Raw genomic sequence first — 18,632 nt, 5'->3', positions numbered from 1 at the left:
CTAGTGCTCACCTTGCCCAACTCCGTAGGAGTCTGGGTGCTTGGCCCTCGACCCTCTCGTCACACGCCTCTGGTTTGTAACTTTCCCCTGAGGATGCGATGCTGTTTCCTCCCTAGGCTGGGCACGGTGGCTGGTGGCTGCTGCTGCACAGAGTTACTGTGTCTGCTTGTTGGGGGTGGGAAACCCAAGGGGACAGTAGCCACCCAGGCAGGCATCTGGTTGTTCTGTCCCTTGTGCTGCCTCAGTTCCAAGTGGACTTGGGTCAGGAGCTCATTGGCTGGCAAAGGAAGGAAGGGTGGATGGAATAGATGATGGAGAAGAACGAATGGAGGGAGAAGGAAGGGTGAAGGAGAAGGGAGGGAGGAAGAGGGGAGGACAGATGGATGGAGACGCTCGCTCTCCCAGGGCAGGAGACAGATACACAGGCTCCGACAGCAGCCGTCTCAGGAAAGCCAGAGGTTGCTCTGTCAGAGCAGAGCCTGGGGTGGGCGAAGCCTGGGGTGCTTGCTGGCAGTGCTGCTTGCTGCTGTGGTCACGACTCGTGAGGGATGGAAAGGGGGCGTTGTCGTCCATTGACCACAGATACCTGCAGACCGCAGTGAGGGGCAGGTGTGGCATTGCAACCACAGGCATGCCTGCACCGGGTGGTACTGAGACCATGGTCCCTGCAGAGAGGGCCAGCCAGTCTGGGAACCAGATCAGAGCTGATGAAGAGCTGGGCCCCCTGGCAGGACCCCCTGTAAGAAACTTCCAGAAAGCTTGCTGGGGAACTCTCAGAGGCTGCCTTGGTTGGCTTCAGGAGGCCCACAGGGAATGACTGCCCCATTCCTGGCCAGGTCAGCAGAGGCCCTGCAGCTGTCTCTGCTTCGGGACAGAGTGGGCAGTGGTGGTGCTGTCCACAGCCCGAGTGAAGGGTGCCGCATCACCTCCTGACTTCCTGCTGGTGGTGTGAGGCTTGTCTTGTCACCAGAAGGCTGAGGTTTGCTTTAGGGTGGGGAGATAGTTTCTGCAAGCCTCTGGTCAGCTGTTCATGAAGGCTTATCTTGGCTTTGTACAGTTGCATGACTGGCACTGAACTTTCCTGTGGACCTTGATTTCTCTGTCCATTTCTGGAATGGCCAAGAGGTATGCCTCAGGGCCTTCTCTGCTGCCTGGGGCTTCTCACTGTTTGTGGGTGAGGACAAGGGTTGGGGATAGTACCTGCAATTGGACCCAAGTGTGGGCAGAGGAGGTGGGGGTGGACCATTTCTTCTCCAGGATGCTTTAGCCCTCCCTTTTTTCTTTTCTTTCCTCTCCTTTTCTTTCTTCCTTCCTTACTTTTTTTTTTTGTGAACAAAAATTGATTTGCTCATTTCTTGGATTTGAAGTACTCTTTGATGACATCCTTGGCCTGAGATTCTTTGCCATAGTCCTTAACCTCTACACAACTACAGCCTACCATTTTACGGGGCTTGTCTTCTCGGTCAGTTTTACAGAGGCCTACCCATTCTCCTAGTGTCTTGTCATCGACCTTAATCAGGTTGGTTTGGTGCTCAGCACATAGGGCCTCCTCCCACTCAGCAGACATAGCTCATTACAGTTGGATGCAAATACAGAGATGGGCCTGGCGCCTGTCTAAGGCTTTGGCAGCTTTGTGAATTCCATGTGCCAGGTCATCGTGGATGAGGGTGGTCTTCAGCACCTCTTGTGAAGGCAGTTTTGATGTCCGTTACCCATTCAGCAGCAATTCCTTCCTTGGCCACGGTGGTGGGTTATAGGTGAAGCTGAATCTTAAACCAACCCGAGACCCTGCCTCTGCGCACCTTGGCAGCAGCAGGAAAGAGCGGCTTTAGTCCTGTCTGATGGCTAGCTTGAAAACCCTTTGCAGATATCATCATACCCACCAAGGAACCCTTGGTGGTACTTGGTGCTCAATGTGCAAGGGACAGTCTTGGGGCCTCCCTGTGGTCTGCTGCAGCACTGATAAGGGCTCAGGAGGGGATCGCTGCTGGAAGTGGTTCCTGGAGGAAGTGAGGTCCTGTGTTCTCCCTACTTGACAGAGGAAGAGAGGCGCTCCTCCTCCAGACCCTTCCATTCACATGATCCCAAACTGCAACACCACCACATAGGATGTGAGAGGCAACCTGGGGCACAACCGGGGCCTCACCTTTCCTGCTCAGTTGTGGGTGGAACGAGAGACTAGAGGCAGAATGTGCTAGGCGGGCGGAGGAGGGGCTCTGAAGTCTTTCAAGATGTGTCTGCTATTCCTTTGATGATGTCTCGGGGAAGGAAGTGGTGACTGGGGAGCAGAGTGAAGCCAAATGGGACGCTTTCCACTCTGGCATCTAAAAATAAAACCCAGAGTAAAGCCTCTCCCTCACCTCCTTCTGGCATCTCTGAGTGTTTAGAGAACTTTTACATTTTAAGACTTTCGGAAAGGCTTTGCAAAAATCATAAGCCATGCCACCTGTCTGGTTTTTCAAAATTAGATGGGCTTCGACGGACTCTGTGCACCAGGTCCCTGCGCTGGGCCCCTGGTTCAAGTGTTGGTGAGGGTGAGGGTGACTTTGCACCAGCCACCCCCACACCTGCTATGTCAGGTCCACTTTCCCAGTCTGAACAGCCACCCAGTGAGTGGGCAGTGGTGCATCCCCTGTAGAGATGAGGAAACTGAAACTCAGGATGATGTGACCTCTTGGGACATTCAGCTGGTTGGTGGCAGAGTTGGGGCTTGGTGTGGGCCTCTTTGTCTCTAGGCAGGTGGGTCTCCTCTACATGTTAGCAGTCTGCTCCGTCTAAATGCTTACTGCCTTTGGCTACATCTGAAAGGATGTTGGGACCGGGTCAGGACCCATGGCTGAAAGCCTGGTAAGGTCTGCGGTATTGGTCCAGGTCATGGGAGTTGTTCCTCTTCCTGCTGTTTAATGGCAAGAGCAACCGTACCAGTGTTTAACATTTATGGGGACTCCAGTGTGCCAGGCATCGAAGCCATTTACTTTAAAGGAGCTTTGTGTTTAGCCTTCCCAGGTGGAGGTACCTCCTACGGATGTTCGGCCTCCTCAGGTGCTGCTCCCCACAGCTATGTGCTGGGGAAAGAGCTTGTAAATGCCTTTCCTGTCACCCCTGCTTCCCCTTCCACATTGTTCCTCTTCCTCTCTCCAGGGACAGTGTTCAGAGTGGTGAGGAACAAGACCACTCAGGTTTAGGTCCCTGGCCATGTGACTTGGGACCAGTTGCTTAAAGACTCTGTGTCAGTCTGTGCAGCTGTAAAATGGAGATAAACCCTACTGTCTGTGCCCAGGATCGTTGTGAGGACTCAGTTCATCTGAGTAACAGAGTTAGCACTGAACCCGGCTCTCAGGAGCTGGTGGTCTGCAGAGCCACGCTCTTGCGTCCACAGGCAGACCTGGACCCAGGGTGGGACTGCAGGAGCCCTCCAGTCATCATCGTAGCCCTGGGCAGGAGGTGGCTCCAGTTCCGTGCTGGTAACGAAACTGGAAGAGGAACTGATCGGGTTGTCAACCGATAGCACATCACAAGTGATTTTGGAGGTCTGGGGTGCTGCTGGGTAGTACAGTGCTTGCCTAGCACACGCGGCCCCTGGGTCCAGACAGTGCAGCATTGAGAACAAAGATGTTTGATAAGAGAGTCTACAATTCTTGGCATATAATGCTAAAGGAATCCAAAGAATTTGCTATGGCAGATTTCTTTCCGTTTTTCTTTTTTGAGTAAGTGATTTTAACGCATATCCATAAGAACTGAAAAATGAAGACAGAATTGGTGGGCCTCGTTTCATCTCAGCTGTAGGTGACATTCACCTGTGGAGACGAGATGACTGTGAGGTCCCATTCACCTTCTCAGGGATGTGTTTCCAGCAAAGTCACGCTTTCTGTGCCTCTCCTCTGTACAGTGTTGAATGTTCATGTTTTTCATTTGTGTGCCAGTATTAATTGTAATAAGAAGAAACATTTTGACACTAAAGAGCCTTATGGTCATATGAAAAATGAAGAAAAGTAACATCATCTGTACATAGGTAGGCTTAGGCTCAGTGGTGGAATAATCAGCAGAAGCCTTCCTGGCGTGTGCCGTGATCACATAAACATCCCAACGGAAAGTGGGCTGGGAATAGAGTCCAGGGAGAAAAAGGAACGTGGTGAGATTTCCAGGTGTCAAGGAGAGCTTGGTTATATAATTTTAAAATAGATGATGGTGGATCTCAGATCACTGTGGTATTTAGATTCCACTGGATCCATTTAAAAGAGAAATAGTAACAGTTTTAGTTTAAAATGTTAATATTTACAGTATGTTGGAAATTACATCCTCTGCAAGTATTTAAACTTAGGATGAGAAATTTTAGATGTCAACTCTAAAACGTACAAACAGAGACATTGTTTTAGGCACTCATTTTGGGCAGCTTGGTTTGAAGGCCATTTGCTTCTCAGGACCAGATACCTCCTCTGAGAGTGGACCTGGCTCTCAGGCCATCGAGAGACCTCTGTAGGCCAGGCCAGCCTCATGCACCCACCAAGACCCCCTGATTTCTGAGGCAGTGGACTCATCTGGGGGCTGCTGGCCTTCCTCAGCCAGGCCTGCCAGGCCACGTGGTGAGGATGATGAAGGGCATGCATCCCCTGCCCTGCTGCTCACAGGAGGGCTGCAGTGACCCGGACCCAGGCGGCTGGAGGGAGCAGCCCTGCTTTGGGTCTAGTGTGGGGCTGGAGCTGGAGGACAAAGGGGAAGTGTGGCAAGGACTGTGGGATGTGACTTCCCTCGTCCTGTGTCCTGAGGAGCCATCTGTCATGACAGTGAGGGCTGCGAGTACCTGTTTGCCTCCATTTCCTGCCTTGTGCTCTAATGAGGAAGCTGGACACACAGGTCCCTAACTGCACTGTTCCAAGTGCAGTCTCACTCAGCCATTGAGGGGAGAGCCCCTCATGGTCAGGGTCAGAGGGCAGGCCAGCTCTTCTCCAAGCAGTGGTGCAGCAGCCTCTCTGGGCACCTGCCATGGGCCAGGCTGTAGGTGCTAGGCACTCACACAGGCCTAGCCAGTCCCTTCAGCTCTCTTGTGAAGTCTGCAGTGGACTGTCAGTGGTCAGGTGGGTGAGGACATGGGTTAGGCACAGATGAGGGCCCACACCCAGCCTGGCCAGTCAGGAGGGCTCCCTGGAGGAGGAAGCTGGCGAGTGGTGATGAGTCTTATCCATCTGAGACTCCGCCTGAGCTGCCTGAGAGGACAGTCCAAACCTGCAGGCCCAGGTCTTGACTCACTCCCTGGGCCTTTGAGCTTCTACAGCAACGGGCTGCTACAGTGTCCAAGAGCTGGGTGTGGTCTGGCGGTCGCTGCCTTTTCAGCCAGTACGTCTTTGTTGGAGAAAACATCTCTGGGCAGGTTGGGTGGTGGCCTGGGGCCTGCATCTGCCTCGCAGGACTCCGGCATTTTCCACTCTGGCCTGATCTGTGGGGAAAGCTCAGAAGTTGGTTTCCGCCTTGAGCTCTACTGCCCCTTTCTAGGGCAGCCCACCTCAGTGGGGCCAGTTCTCCCATGGCCCAGCCTGCCTCTGGCCAGAGCCCTTGGGAGAGTGTGCTGTATCCTCACCGCCCCAGTGTGTTCCTGGGCTGCCTCCCCCAGTTATTGTAAAGGATCAGGGAAGGAGATCCCATTAGCATGAGAGGGCTTGGGGTTTTATTTTAAAATGCGAGAGTGAGCCTCAAGTGTGAGAAGCACAGTAGCTGAGTTAGATTTCCTGTCCTCCTTCCAGATTCCCTGAGAGTTCAGACCTCATGGATCCCCGTCTTGGAGCAGCCGCTCTTTCTCAAGCAGACGGGGAAGTAAGTTAGTTTCCCCACTTGCAAGAGGGAGAGGTGATGGCAGCCCTTTCTGTCACAGTCCCTCCAGAACTGCCCCTTGGTTGAAATGCTACTGTTCTTGGTGCATGGGGATAGTCAGTCCAGGGAGAAAAGCAAGACTGAGAAAGAGACAGGCAGGCAGACACCTCTGAGGAAGGCCCTGTGTCCAGGGCTGACGTAGAGGCCCTGATGGTGCTAGGCCTCTGAGGCTGGGGAGCCACAGTGAGGACCTCCCTGAGCTCCCGGGCAGCCCATTGGGCAGGGCAGGCTCATCTGTGCTGTGGGTGGGTGGGACTGGGCACGGCAGTGGCAGTGGGCCTCTGGGGAAGGCTGTGCCTTTCAGCAGTGATGGAGGTGTCAGTGGGTAGGTAGGTGTCAGAATGGTGAGGAGCTGGAGCACAGCACACCACGCTCTGAGGCCGGGACAGGGGTCTGTTGGTGGCCAGTGCTTTTGATGGTCTGGGCCCTTGGGCCTGAGGAGGTTGACAAGAGACCAGGCTGGAAGGGGTGGGAACGTGGGTCCCTCCAGGGCTGAGGGACTGTTGGGTGCCCTCGTCGGCCTGGCATCCTTACGCCTGGAAGCAGACACGTGGCCGCTGCCCAGGAGCAGGGGCTTTATGAGGGCCACCTGAGCCAGAGTGACCCTCAGCAGACCACATCACAGGAAAGATTGCCAAAGGGTTGGGAGGTTTCCAAATGGTGATAAAGGCCAGTAATGGACGTAAGATTGTCCTGGGCTGACCCTGGGAGCCCTGGGCCTGGGCTTGAGTTTCTGATGGTCTGTTTTCTGGCTGTGTGACCTCATTTTCCTCATGTTTAAGGTGGGGATGCCATTCAGCACAAGGGCCTCGAGAGACCTGACAGGTCCTGAGTGAGTATTAGGTGACTTCCCTCATTCCCTGTTACGAGTGTGGTGCATGAGGCAGCAGAGGCGGCTCACGTCGAGCTGGTGAGCTGAGGAGGGTTGTCACTGTTGGAGGCCTCCACACCACGCGTGGATTGCTTTTGAGTTTCTAATTATTACAGACTTGAGTTCAGTACTTTTTTTTTTAAAGACTATTTTTTAAAGAAAACTTGAAGTGCAGAATTTTTTTTTCTAAACATAGAAAATGATTTTCACTCTCATTTACTTAGGATACATAGTTAACAGACAAATTTATGTGTGCACACGCTCTCCATAGTATTTTTTTATGATACTGACACACGGGTGGGGGAGTTCTATAAATCAGCGTCTGCTCCTATCGGTTTTTGTAGCTATTAAAAACATCACATTCTGGGAGACGGCGTGGGCAGTGCTGGAGAGCGGCCGCCGAGGGTGGGCCCTGCGGGGTTCCCTCCCGTCAGCCTGTTCACTCCTGGGCCTTTCAGGCTTCCTGTTAGGGATGGTGTGTGGGGGCGTCTCCGTCCTGGCACAGCCCTTCCCGGCCTCTGATGTGCTGAGCCAACGGGAGCAAATCCTTATGAAAGAAAGTTCCTGCTTCCCATGTCTGGGCAACAGAATGGTCACGAAACCAGAACCCAGGCCTGCCCCACCTGCTGTGCTGAGCTGGGACTTCATCTTCCCCAGACCCCAGACTCCTGGTTGGCCTTCAGAAAAGTTCACAGCTTCCTTGGAGTGTGCCAGGCAAGCACTTGATATAAAACCAAAAAAAGGGGGAGAAAAAAAAGGCAGAGGAAGGAATACAGGGAAATAGTTGTCCAGAGGGTAGTCACCCAAGCGTGGCCCTCCAGCCTCCCACGTCATGCTCTCTGTGAGCTGGTGAGCTGGACACACCCCAGCAGGGAGGTCGGGGGCAGGTCCTGGGTTCCTCAGCAGGTGGGCCTGTCTGGACTGAGGAGCACCTCTTGGGGACAGTACAGGACCAAAACTGGGATTCTGAGAAGTGTGTTGATGTGAAGGCCCTGGGTGGTGCTTCATGCCCAGCTGGGCTTGAAGCCATGACAGTCATGGGCAGAAATGGAGACGTGCATTTCCTTCAGCTGTGTTGGCTTAGGCATTGGCCGCTCCTCTCCAGCTTAGGTGCAGTCTTACCTGTGATACCTCTTTGCTTCCCCGCAGAGCCTGCCCTCTCCTACCTGGAGCTGCCGGTCAGCATGGGCTTCTGAGGCCAGAACTTCCTAGTCTGCAGGACAGCAGGTTCTGCCTGGTGTGTGCTCTGTTTGCTGGACATGGACAAAGGGCTGAGCTGTTGCCGCGCCCAGGATGTGGCAGGCCCTGAGGGTCTGTGTTTGTTCAAAGTAACTCTGGATTGTTCTTGAGCTCAGGAAGTAATGTGTAATTCTTGAAATCTTGGGAAGTAAGACAGGCCTAAGAGGTAGACATTAAAGCATTTATTTAGTATTTTCCTCTGGCCTTTTCTTCCATCTTTACATAAAACATGCTTTTGTTACGTGTGGTGTGTCTCTAGTTTTCCGACCTGCATGTGGGGGTGGAGGAACCTTTGCTCGGGCTGTTGAAACACCTTGTAGTGACAGCTACAGTGCGGGCCTCCATTCCCACCATCCTGGACTCCCAGCACCTGCAACCATTTCTGTGCCCCAGAGCCTCCGTTCTAAGTTATTTCCGACCTACCGTCACTGACAGTGCTGCCAGGGATATCCTTAGTCCTTCATCTTTGTGGACCTAAATTATACCTTGGATATTCACTTTGGATGGATTTCTAGGAGCGACTTTGCTGAGTTTAAGGCACTGAGCCCTTGCAATATGATGGTACCCAGGGGCTTGCAGATGTTGTCTCTGTGACTTCCACCCACAGTGCCTGCTAGGCTGGGTCTCAGACCAGTGTTCACTGCGGTTCTCTCCATGCCTGGCTCGTGCTAAAAGCAGGAGGTTGGGGGACCCAGGATGTGCAGGCAGCATAAGGCTTGCACATCAGGCTCTCCCTTCCTCAGGGTGGTGTGGCCCCACTCTGCACACGCCCCAGTAATGGTGGGCGACCTCCACTGAGCGCACCAGCCTCGGCCATGCTTATTCACGTATTCCCTGTGATGGTCTGGTTAGGTGTGTACTGTTGTCATCGCCCTGCTAGGTACCTGGAAGTTGAAACCAAGGGTGAATAGTTTGTCCAAGGTTGCATGGGTGGGAGGAGGAGGAGCTGGGTGGGAGCCAGGCTGCTGGGCTCTCGAGGGCTTATTCAGGATTATTTGAAAAGGTTTCTATTATGAAAAGTCACATGACATACCAGTCAGGAGAGCTTAGTCTGATGGCCCATGTGCCCTTCCAAAGCTCTGTGTGTCCACACATGGCCGGGACAGCTGCAGGGAGAACCTGGCTCCCACTGGGTTCCCGTGAGGTCTGTCTCAGCATTCTGTCAGTTTACCTGTGAATGTTTCTGAATGTGTCTCTGAAAGATAAGGACTGACTCTTGATCTTGACCCTTGGCTGGGTCATTTGGGAGGAGGGGTGGGGCTGCCAGGTGAGGGGGCTGCTTCTGGTCTGATTCCTGCCTCTGGGCGCGTGGAGGGCGATGCTCTGCAGGTCCGTGCTGAGCTCTGGGCCTCCGGCATGGCTGTTAGCGGCCTTCTTAGGAGTGGTCATTGTGACAGTGGGTGGGACCCCAGCAGGTGTGAAGATGGCCTTGCTGTATTTTGGGACCCTCTCCAGGCTATATTGACTGATTTAATCCTCACAGGGGTCCAGAGAGCTACTCTCCTTCTCTTTACAGATATTGTGTTTGTTGTCACGCCCACTTTACAGATGAGGAAACGGAGTCAGGGAGTCCCTGTCCTGGCCCTCACAGCAGGCAATGGGTAGAGCTGCCATTCCAGCCCATCACGCTGGCTCCCAGTCCATTCCTTGAACAGTTGATTTTTTTGATAATTCCGTTTTTTGTGGTTTATTTTTTCTTTTTCATAGTGCCAGGTTCCAACCCAGCGCCTCATAGATGTGGGGTGGATGCTCTGGCACTGAGCTATACCGCCAGCCCTTAAAAGTCTGTGTTATTTTTAGTTGACATATAATAATATACACATATGGAATATAGTGTGATATTTTAATGTGCGTATACAATGCGTAGTGATTAAATGAAGGTAATTAACATGTGTCACCTCTTTAACCTCTGATTTTACGTGGTGGGACGTTTGAAGTTTACCTAGTTACTTTCAGAAATTTTTTCAGTTGTAGATGTGCACAGTACCTTTGTTTTATTTTTATTTATTTCATGTGGTGCCGAGGATCGAACCCAGTGCCTTCCATGTGCCAGGCAAGTGCTCCAGCCCCTCCCTGGTTACTTTGACATGTACGTTATCATTGACCGGTAACCCTGTCACACGGTAGAGCTCAGACTCACTCCTCCTGTCGCCCCATGGCTCAGCAGCCCTGCCCTGGCTGTAGCCACATTCTGCCCTCTCTGCTGGGAGTTCAGCTCTCTCAGGGTCCACGTGTGCAGGGACCAGGGTGTACATCCCTCTGTGCCGGCTAGTTTCCTCAGCGTCGTGGCTTCGGGTCCCTCTTAACTGCCACTCCCACCCTGGCTTTCATGTCCCGACGCCAGTGCTTCCCTGCAGTTCCTTTGCCCAGGTGTCTTGGTCTCACTCTACTGCTGGCTGCCAAGTGCTGTTTCTCAAACAGCCCCAGCTCGCCACTGTGTGGCTGCAGGCCAGGCTGCAGGGCCGTGACCTGATCCTCGGAGGGCCCCGTGAAGTCCTTAGTAGTGATTCCTGTTCCAGGGGCCTCAGCCCAGGCCTCACCTGCACAGGCACCCTCCAGGGACTCAGTACAGAGCCCTAGCGTCCCCAGGGCCTGTTCCTGCATCCTGCACGTTCCTCCTAGTGTTCCAATCGCAGGACCCTCATCGATCTGCCCAAACCAGGCTCACAGTCACTAGCTCCTAAGCCTTCTGGGATCCCTTTCCCCCAGGCCTGGTAAGCTCCCTGTGGTGTGGCCCCCCACGTCCCCTGCGCACCCCACTTACCAGGCAGGCAGGGTCTCGTGGTGTCACTGCACACTGCAGGGCTTCCCTGCCCTTCTCTGTATGCTCCTTGGGCCACAGGCCATGTCTCGTTCTTCTGGGGACCTTGGCAGCCCATTGTACATTCCCACACTTAGAAACATCTTACCAAGAAATCTTTGAGTATTACAGAAATCTTTGAGTATTACAGAAATACATGAATTGGAGAAGTTTCCCATCATCCCACTCCCCAAAGCATCTGCTGTGAGCTTTTGTTTTTTTCTATGCCTGTACTAGCCCATTCTTTTCCTTCTCTCTGGTTTTGTATTTAAACAACTTTTAGTGCTTTTGAAACTGAGATGAGAACATGTAACATGACGGCACGATTAATGGGGGAGTGGAGTCATCACATTTTTGTGTCTGGTGAAGATCTTCCACCTGTGCTTGGAAGTGGTGCTATGCACTGGGCCGGGCAGAGAGCTTGGATTTCTTTCTCAGCAGCAGGTTGATGTGTCTCCTAGTGCCACTTTCAGTGGCCCATTCCTTGGTATCCCTGGGGCATTGGTTCCAGGAACCCCTCTGGGTGCCAAATTTCTCAGATGCTCAGGTCCCTCATGTAGAATCCTCAGGGTCTGTCTGTGACCTGCACGTGCCCTCCTGTGTACTTTAAATCATCTCTAGGATACTTAGAGTTCCTCCAACAGTGCCCATGCAGCAGGGGAAACAACCACAGGAAGAAAGTCAGCACGTGATCAGTACAGGTGGAGGTGTGTGTCGGATGTTTTCCATCTGAGGTTGGTTGAATCATGGCTGTGGAGCCGGGAATGACAGAGGGCCTCACTGTACTCGTGAACCAGAGACCTCTTTCTTTGTTCTTATGAGGCGCTAGCTTGTTAGGTAATTTGCCATTTGACTGTCCTGGGAAGATGGAATGAGTCGCTTCCTTTGTTCTTATGGTCTAGGGATGTTCCTTGCTTTTTGGTGTTGTGTATGCTTTACTTTCTGCCTCGTTCCTCTGAGGAGATTGAGTAAAATGCAAGTAGGTCAAAACCAAGGAACCGAAGCGGTTCCCTTGCTTCTGCTGCGGGAGTGCCTCGGGGTTCTGAGCTTCCTGGCAGCCAGTGCATGTGGGGAAATGAGACCAGTTACCATGGTGAGGAAGCGTGCTGAGTCCTCAGGAGGCCCAATAAAAACCACAGAGAGGATTGAACCTTTCTTCCTGAAATGTTGAAGAACCTTGTCAATGTCTGAAGTAGGAGATCTTTGTTTTGACCGGGATGAAAAGAAGAATGGTAGTAGAAGCAGACTGGCGGCCTGGCCACATCTTCCCCGAGTCTCTTGCAGGGGCATCGTACTTCGGGCTGGGCTCTCCTGGCCGTCGCCCCCTTGTCGTTCTGCCTGGCCCGCTTCCATTCTGCAGCTCACTGTGGCACCACCCTCACTCGCAGAGTGGCAGGATTCGTATTCATCTGCCAGGAGTCAACTGGAAATAACAGCGGCCGAAATAAAACACGCCGCGTCTTTCTCTCCTGCCGGAGGTGCTGGATGCGGGCAGTGCAGGGCTCGGTGGGCTCCACAGAGTTGTGAGGGCTCTTCTGCTGGGGCTGCGTCCCCACCCTGCACTCTGGCCTTTTGAAGGGAAGTCCACCTTGCTGTTCCTGGTGCTGGGCTTCAGCCATCGTGCATGAGCACTTTCCAGGCAGGGGGAAGGCTGCCAGGGAGTCGGGCACCTCAGCCCCTGGCGTCTGAGTCTGTTCTCATTCAGTGGCACGTTAGCTTTTGGTCGCTGTGACAACATCTGAGAAAATCAACTTAAAGGAGAAGAGGTTTGTTTTGGCTGGTGGTTTTGGAGGACTGAGTTCAGGGTCGCTGGCCCAGTTGCTTTAGACCTGCCATGAGGAAGAAGGCAGTGGAGGAGGACCGTCAGCTCTGGGCAGCAGCGCGAGCCAGGTGCTTTTATAACAGCGCTCACTTCCCAAGCCCCCTGGCTGAGTGCGTGAGCCGGTCAGTCCGTCGGTGGGGTCAGAGCCCCCTCCCTGTGGCCCACTCTCAACGGTGCTCTTCTGGAGACCAAGCCCTCAACACTTGAGCTTTTGGGGGCCATTTCAGATCTAAACAATCACAGGTGGCCTCCTTAGAAGTCCCTTGGTGCATGGCTTCTACCACACCTGGGTCATAGCTGACCCACCGGCAGTCAGCAGGCGGAGAGTGTGGTCTACAGCGTTTGCTAGTGCCACCGTCACCATCCTTGTCATTGCCAGTGGCCCATGGAAGATAGGATCTAAATGAGGCGTGGTGTGGTTAAGTAATGGGCAGAAGCGAGCCACACGGAGAGGATCTCTTGTGGGAGTCGCTCTCGTGGGGAAAGAGGTCGGGAGGTCTGTGATGCACTGTGTCTCCGGTTGGCTTGAAGCAGGCCCGCCAGGGATGATTCTGCGGTGGTGGCGTGAGGTCTAGGTTTGGCAGCCCTGAGCTCTCTGCTGTCTGCAGGGGTGGCTGCTGTTGACCTGCAGCACCGTCTGGGGTTGGAGCAGGGTTTGTCCTGGGTGGGTGCATTCAGGCTGATCTTGTTTCTCCCTCTGTCTGGGTCTCCTTGAGTTCAACCATGCTGGGGTGAAGGCATACATGCTGAGGGTGCTGACCTTGGTCCTACCCCATAAATACCCACTCCCCCAAGCCACCGTGTGCTGCTCATCGTTGGCCTGGGGGGGTGTCGGGAGTCCTGGGCACGCGATTTCATGGCTTTTCCTTATGAATCCAGAGTTGTTAACTTGGCTCTGCCTTTCTTGCTCCCTCCCCTTTCTCCACCTCCTGACTGGAGAACTCCCCTGGGAACCAAGCAACCCGTCCTTTTCCCGAGGCCTCAGATGTTCTTGTGTGAGCTGCAGACAGACAGCCCTTTCAGGGACCCAGTTGCTCTGGTGCTGCTCTTCGCAGGCCTGTTTTCCAGCATCCCTGTCAATCTGAGACTTTCTCTTTTTGAGCTTTATAGAGTGGCCCTGGAGCATACCCTATAAGGAGATGGCTTGCTGGTGCCCAGCCCTGCCGCTGGGTCCTAGGGCTGGCTGGTGTGGGGCTCAGCCAGCACTCCTCAAATCCACTTGGAGGCTCTCAGTGACCCCATGGGAATGGGGTGCAGGGACTCGGTGGGCACTTTGATCAGGTGTCCTGGGGGAGCATTTAGGTATCCTGGGTCTCTGCAAGGAGAGAGCCTGGAGTCTCCTGGGTTGGGAGGAGACACGTCCACAGTGCATTTGGTGCCTTTCAGCTGGGCTTCTGTGACCCAGCCCAGGTGGCAGCAGTGGTAGTGCCTGTTTGTGCCTTGCCTTCCCGGGGGCCAGTGATAGTGTCCCCACTTGCCAGGTGGGAGGACGGAGGCTCCCCAGGTGGACTTGTCTTCACCCCTGAGCCAGCAGCACGGTTGGCACTGGGTTCCGGGTTGAGCAGGGCAAGGTCAGTGCCCCCTCTCTTCTGAAGACTGCCTACTTGGGTGCGGTCTCATGACTCAGTGCTCGCGCCAGCTCTGCCCTTGCAGCTGTGCAGCCCTGAGCAAGTGGCACTGCCTCTCCAAGGCCCGTTGACCAGATGGTGGCAAGGCTGACACCAGGTGAGGCGAGGGCAGGTAGGAAGGCTCTGCTCCCGGAGCCTCCTTGCTGGAGAGGAGTGAGTCTGAGGCCAGGAGAGCTTAGGGGGAGGCTTTCGGCAGCTCACTGGTTTTCTCCCTCTGAGAGAACTCCAGTTTTGGGAAGCCCACCCTCCTAACTGGGCAGGAGTTTGGCCTTGACTCCGTGTGTCTTCCGTCTCGTGTGGGTGGGGCCAGATGGGCCGGGTGTCCTGGCAGAGGAAGTCTTGGGCTCACTCTCTTCCCTGTCTGGGCAATATTTTGCTGTAGGCCTTGCCAAGTGACCATGTGATTCAGGCTGTTTTGACAGGCTCTGCAGGAACCTGGATGGATGGGGGTGCCTTTGGGTCTGAGCAAAGAGCCTAGGAATATGGCAGGGGAGGGCTGGGGGATGCTGGGGGGCACTGGGCACACACTGACTGCACTTGATCAAGGTGGCACGCCCCTAGCTGAGGCAGCCGGCCATGGCAGAGCTGGCTCCCTAGGCCTGCTATGGGCACAGGGCACACAGCTGTTTTGCCGTCTGGGCCTCAGTGTCTTCTCTTCAAGGAGGACCAGGACCCCACCCGTCCAGTTTGTTCAGGGGAAAAGATGAAATGCCTCAAGGTACAGTAGGCCAGGCCTTGGCCCTGAGCACGGCCAGTGAGACCCTCCAGCTGGGCCAGTGGGGACCCGTGCTGTTTCTTGGGACAGCACAGAGCACTGTAGCACCTGGCCTACTGGAACCTGGCCTGTGTCCAGCTGATTTTTTGACCCTCTGGAAGGGAGTTTGAAATGTCTTTCTGGAGGGTCCAGAACCTGTGTGGCTCGTGGGAGTGAATTGCGTTTCCTTACTGCCTAGGGGAGCGATAGTGACCACACATGTTCTTCGAGCATGGAAGCCGGCTGATCACTGATGTTTAAACAAAGTTTATTTTGATTTTAAACAAATTGTGACCTTGTTGAGGTCTGTAGCTGCCCCGAGCGTGTCCCTTTGTTAGGTGTGCGCTCGGGCCGCTTTTCTCCAGGCTGCATGAGTTTTCTGGTAGTGGCTGCAATCACTTGGTCCTCTGGGTGGGTGCTGGCCAAGGCTCTGTTGTCACTGTTACCAGAGGTATTGCAGTGAGCACCCAGTCCTCGTGTCGTGGGGGCAGGTCTGTGACGCGCTCTGTACCGTTTCTGCAGCTCATTGGTGTACACTTCCTGGGGAGGGAGCTGGTCCCAGGGGGCAAGGGAGGCACGGGAGTCGGTCCTCCAGACTTGGGATGCCCTGTCGTCACCCGCCCTGTGCTTCAGCCTGCCCTCCCTGCTGGAGAGAGGGTCCATGCCTTCCCTGCTCTGCCTGCCGGTCTGTTCTCGTCTCTCCAGCTCAAGTCTGTCCCCTTCTTTGGTGGCCCAGACTTTGTCCCTCCTTCATTTCAGCCAGGAACCCAGTGGGAAGCAGGGCTCTGAGATGGTTCTGGGGAAGGAACTCATGTGGGGGGCATTTGTGAGTGAAGGCGGGGCTGAGGGAGCAGGGGGAGCAGAGGCCCAAGCCTAGCAGCTGTGGGATCTGTCACTGTTCCTCAGGCTGATAAGGGAAGGAAGGTGGCATGGAGCTCTGTGACAGTGGCAGGGCTGCCAGGAGGCAGTTGTAGTCATGGTGAGCTGTGACTGCTGCCCAGCACGGAGGGAGAAGGAATAAATATCCCAAATGCTCTCTCTGCCACCCTCTGGTCTCCTGCCAGTGCCCACCACTGACCCAGTGCAACTGGAAGCCCAGAGTCATGAGCGATGCATTCCATGGAGGTCAGCCTCCCAGAGCCGCAGCAGGACCTGGGGTGGAGTCAGCGGGCAGTGACTGGGGCCTCCTCCATCCCTGTGATCCTGTGCGCCTCAGGGCTGAGCATGAATGCATCCTGTGGCCTCTGTCAGGAGGGGACCCAGGGTCCTTGGTGTCATAGCCTCCCTTTGTGGCCTCCAAGATGCCCCTGTGACTGCTGCTCCAGCCCATTTCCATTCACTTGGTTATTTGCGATTGATCCTTTGAGGGAGTCAACTGGCTTGCTGGGCAGGGCCCTTTTGACTGAGCCCTTCATTCCTTGTGTTGCTAGGCACCCACCCCGGCCCTTTGCTGTCTTCTGGGGACTCCAAGATGACCATGTCTCCAGCCTCCTCTGTCTGGCTCCAGGAGACAGACAGCCCTAAAGGGCTGCTTTAGAAGACCCGAGGAGAAGGACAGGCTCCTGCCTCCCCTCTGCCTCTTCAGGACTGCAGAGGGCACCTGCTGGTGGGTGGTCCTTTCAGAGCTCTGAGTCTGAGTTGCTTGCAGTTGCCAAGTATAGTGAGATTGATCACCTGTTGGGCATGTCCTGTGTGTGCTACTCAGCTGTGGGTCAGACCATTGGGCCCGGGCTGTTGTCCCTGTAGGCCTTGGGTTGGGCTTCAGGAGCCCTGGTTCCTGCCGACTCTGCTGTGCCTCCTGTGGCTTTGGGCCGCTTGGGCCAGGCTTTGCTTCCTTCTCTGTGAAATGGCTGACAGCATCTCTTGGGTCCCGTCTCGCTCTTACTCTGTGAATCTGACTCTTCAAGGCAGGGCAGGGATGGGGAATTGGAATCTCCTGCTGCTGTCTCCTTGTCTGTCTCCTTTCTTAGCCTTTCATCTTGCTGTGTTCTTACTGCAGAACGGAAGGATCTGAGCCCTCCCATCACCGCGGGTGCCGAGTGCTTGTGTGAGTATTTGCTGAGCTGCTTGAAGCAAGCTCTTCTGATGATCTTTCAGTAGAACAGACTTCCAGAGAATTCGGCCAGCTCCCCACATCCGACCTCCCTTGGTTGCACTATTTTTGTGCTCTGTGAACATACACGTGGCTGCCTGCGCCTGTTTGCGTGGGGGATTTGGAGTCAGGCTGACCTTGGTGGCATCTTGTAAATGACCTTGTCTAGCTGTGTGGCCTTGGGCTAGTGTGCTCCAGGCGGTTGACTGCCAAGCTGAGTGTCGACTGCGCTCCTCATGCTTGCCCCCTTGCCCGGGTGGGCACTGCAGTTGAGGTGCAGGCGCTCCGGGTCTGTGCGGCCCTGCGGCCTGACGCTCGCCCCAGCACGCCAGCGCTGGAGGAGCGGGAGGCATCCTGGCGAGGCCCGTTTTTAGCCTTGCAACATCATGCTCCAAAAATGCTCGCATGCAGTTTATTTAACTTTAAGTGGAGCAGATTCTGAAATGGGTTGTTTATTGTCCAAGTTGAATTTTTAATTTCTCATAAATATCCCACAAATTGCTGTAGTACATTTATATTTGTTGAATCTGTCAGGGTTGTTTATGACACCAAGGCTTGGGCTCTTGGTATTTGTGGGCTGTTGCCGTGGCGACTCCTGGGTCTGGGGCTCTGAGGCTGTGTGGAAGGTTCTGGAATTGGTGCTCTGTGTGAAGAACAAGGACTGCTACCCAGGAGCTGGCCTTGGGTGGCTGAGCTGTGTGAGACGCTGGTCCGGTTTCCGGTTGGTCCCTCTCCTGAGGGGTGCACAGCCGTGTCTCCTGATTCTGCCCCAGGCCCTTGCGGCTCCAGTGTGGTCTGGGACCGACAGGTGCACCGGCTGTGCACCTGTGAGAAGAGTAGGCCCCTGGCCCAGAGCCCCCGAGCCTGTCTGCAGTTCACCTGGCACAGGGGCGTCTGGGGCACGGCCTGGTGAAGCAGCCCCTCTGCCATCTTCTAGCAAGACAGTGACTGCCTCAGAAACCCGCCCGCAGGGTGGGTACATCAGCGGCAGTGAAAACGAGCCAGCGGCCGCCCAGTGCAAGGCATGGCCAAGTCCCATACACACACAGGCAGAGAAGCCGGACCCGAGGGTGTAGTGGTGTGTGATTCCATGCAGGGGACGGTCGTGAACAGGCAGGTCTGTGCTCTGGAGAAGGCAGGCCAGAGGGCACCTGGGGACAGGGCGCTAGTGGGAGGGAGCCTGCCTGCGTCCACTGGAGGCAGTTGTGAAGATGCCAAGCCGTCCACTTACTTTCTTATCGTAGACTTCACTTCGGTAAAAGATTTATAAAAAATAAAAGGCATAAAAGCAGCGGGAGGCAGAGGGCGTGCTGTTTTCTGTGCCGTTGGTTCTCTGGGGCACTGGCTCTCAAGCCCTGGTGCCCCTCCTCCTGAGGCGCCCCTCCCCAGGAGGGGCACAGGCTCCTTGGGGCAGCCAGCAGCTCCGAGCATGTCCTTACCCTCCAGCTGCCTGGACTCTCCCTGTGGTCAAGGAGGGTGGGTACCAGTTCTGCACCCCAGCTCATGGCCCGGTGTCTGGTTTGGAGTAGGCACTTAGGTTCACGTCCTGGTGGCTCTAGCT

The 18,632-nt window shown here is 54.7% G+C and overlaps 1 protein-coding gene and 1 pseudogene across 2 annotated transcripts in view; one reads left to right on the top strand and one right to left on the bottom strand.

Annotated features, from left to right (window-relative positions):
• The window catches only part of Itpk1 (inositol-tetrakisphosphate 1-kinase), a 137,581-nt gene that overhangs the window by 29,209 nt on the left and 89,740 nt on the right, over positions 1-18,632 (top strand). The window lies entirely within an intron of this gene.
• Positions 1,349-1,751, bottom strand: LOC124974256 (40S ribosomal protein S12-like; annotated as a pseudogene).

Source organism: Sciurus carolinensis, chromosome 2 (genome assembly GCF_902686445.1).
Source record: "Sciurus carolinensis chromosome 2, mSciCar1.2, whole genome shotgun sequence".
NCBI lineage: Eukaryota > Metazoa > Chordata > Mammalia > Rodentia > Sciuridae > Sciurus > Sciurus carolinensis.
This window is presented reverse-complemented; position numbering and strand designations above follow the sequence as displayed.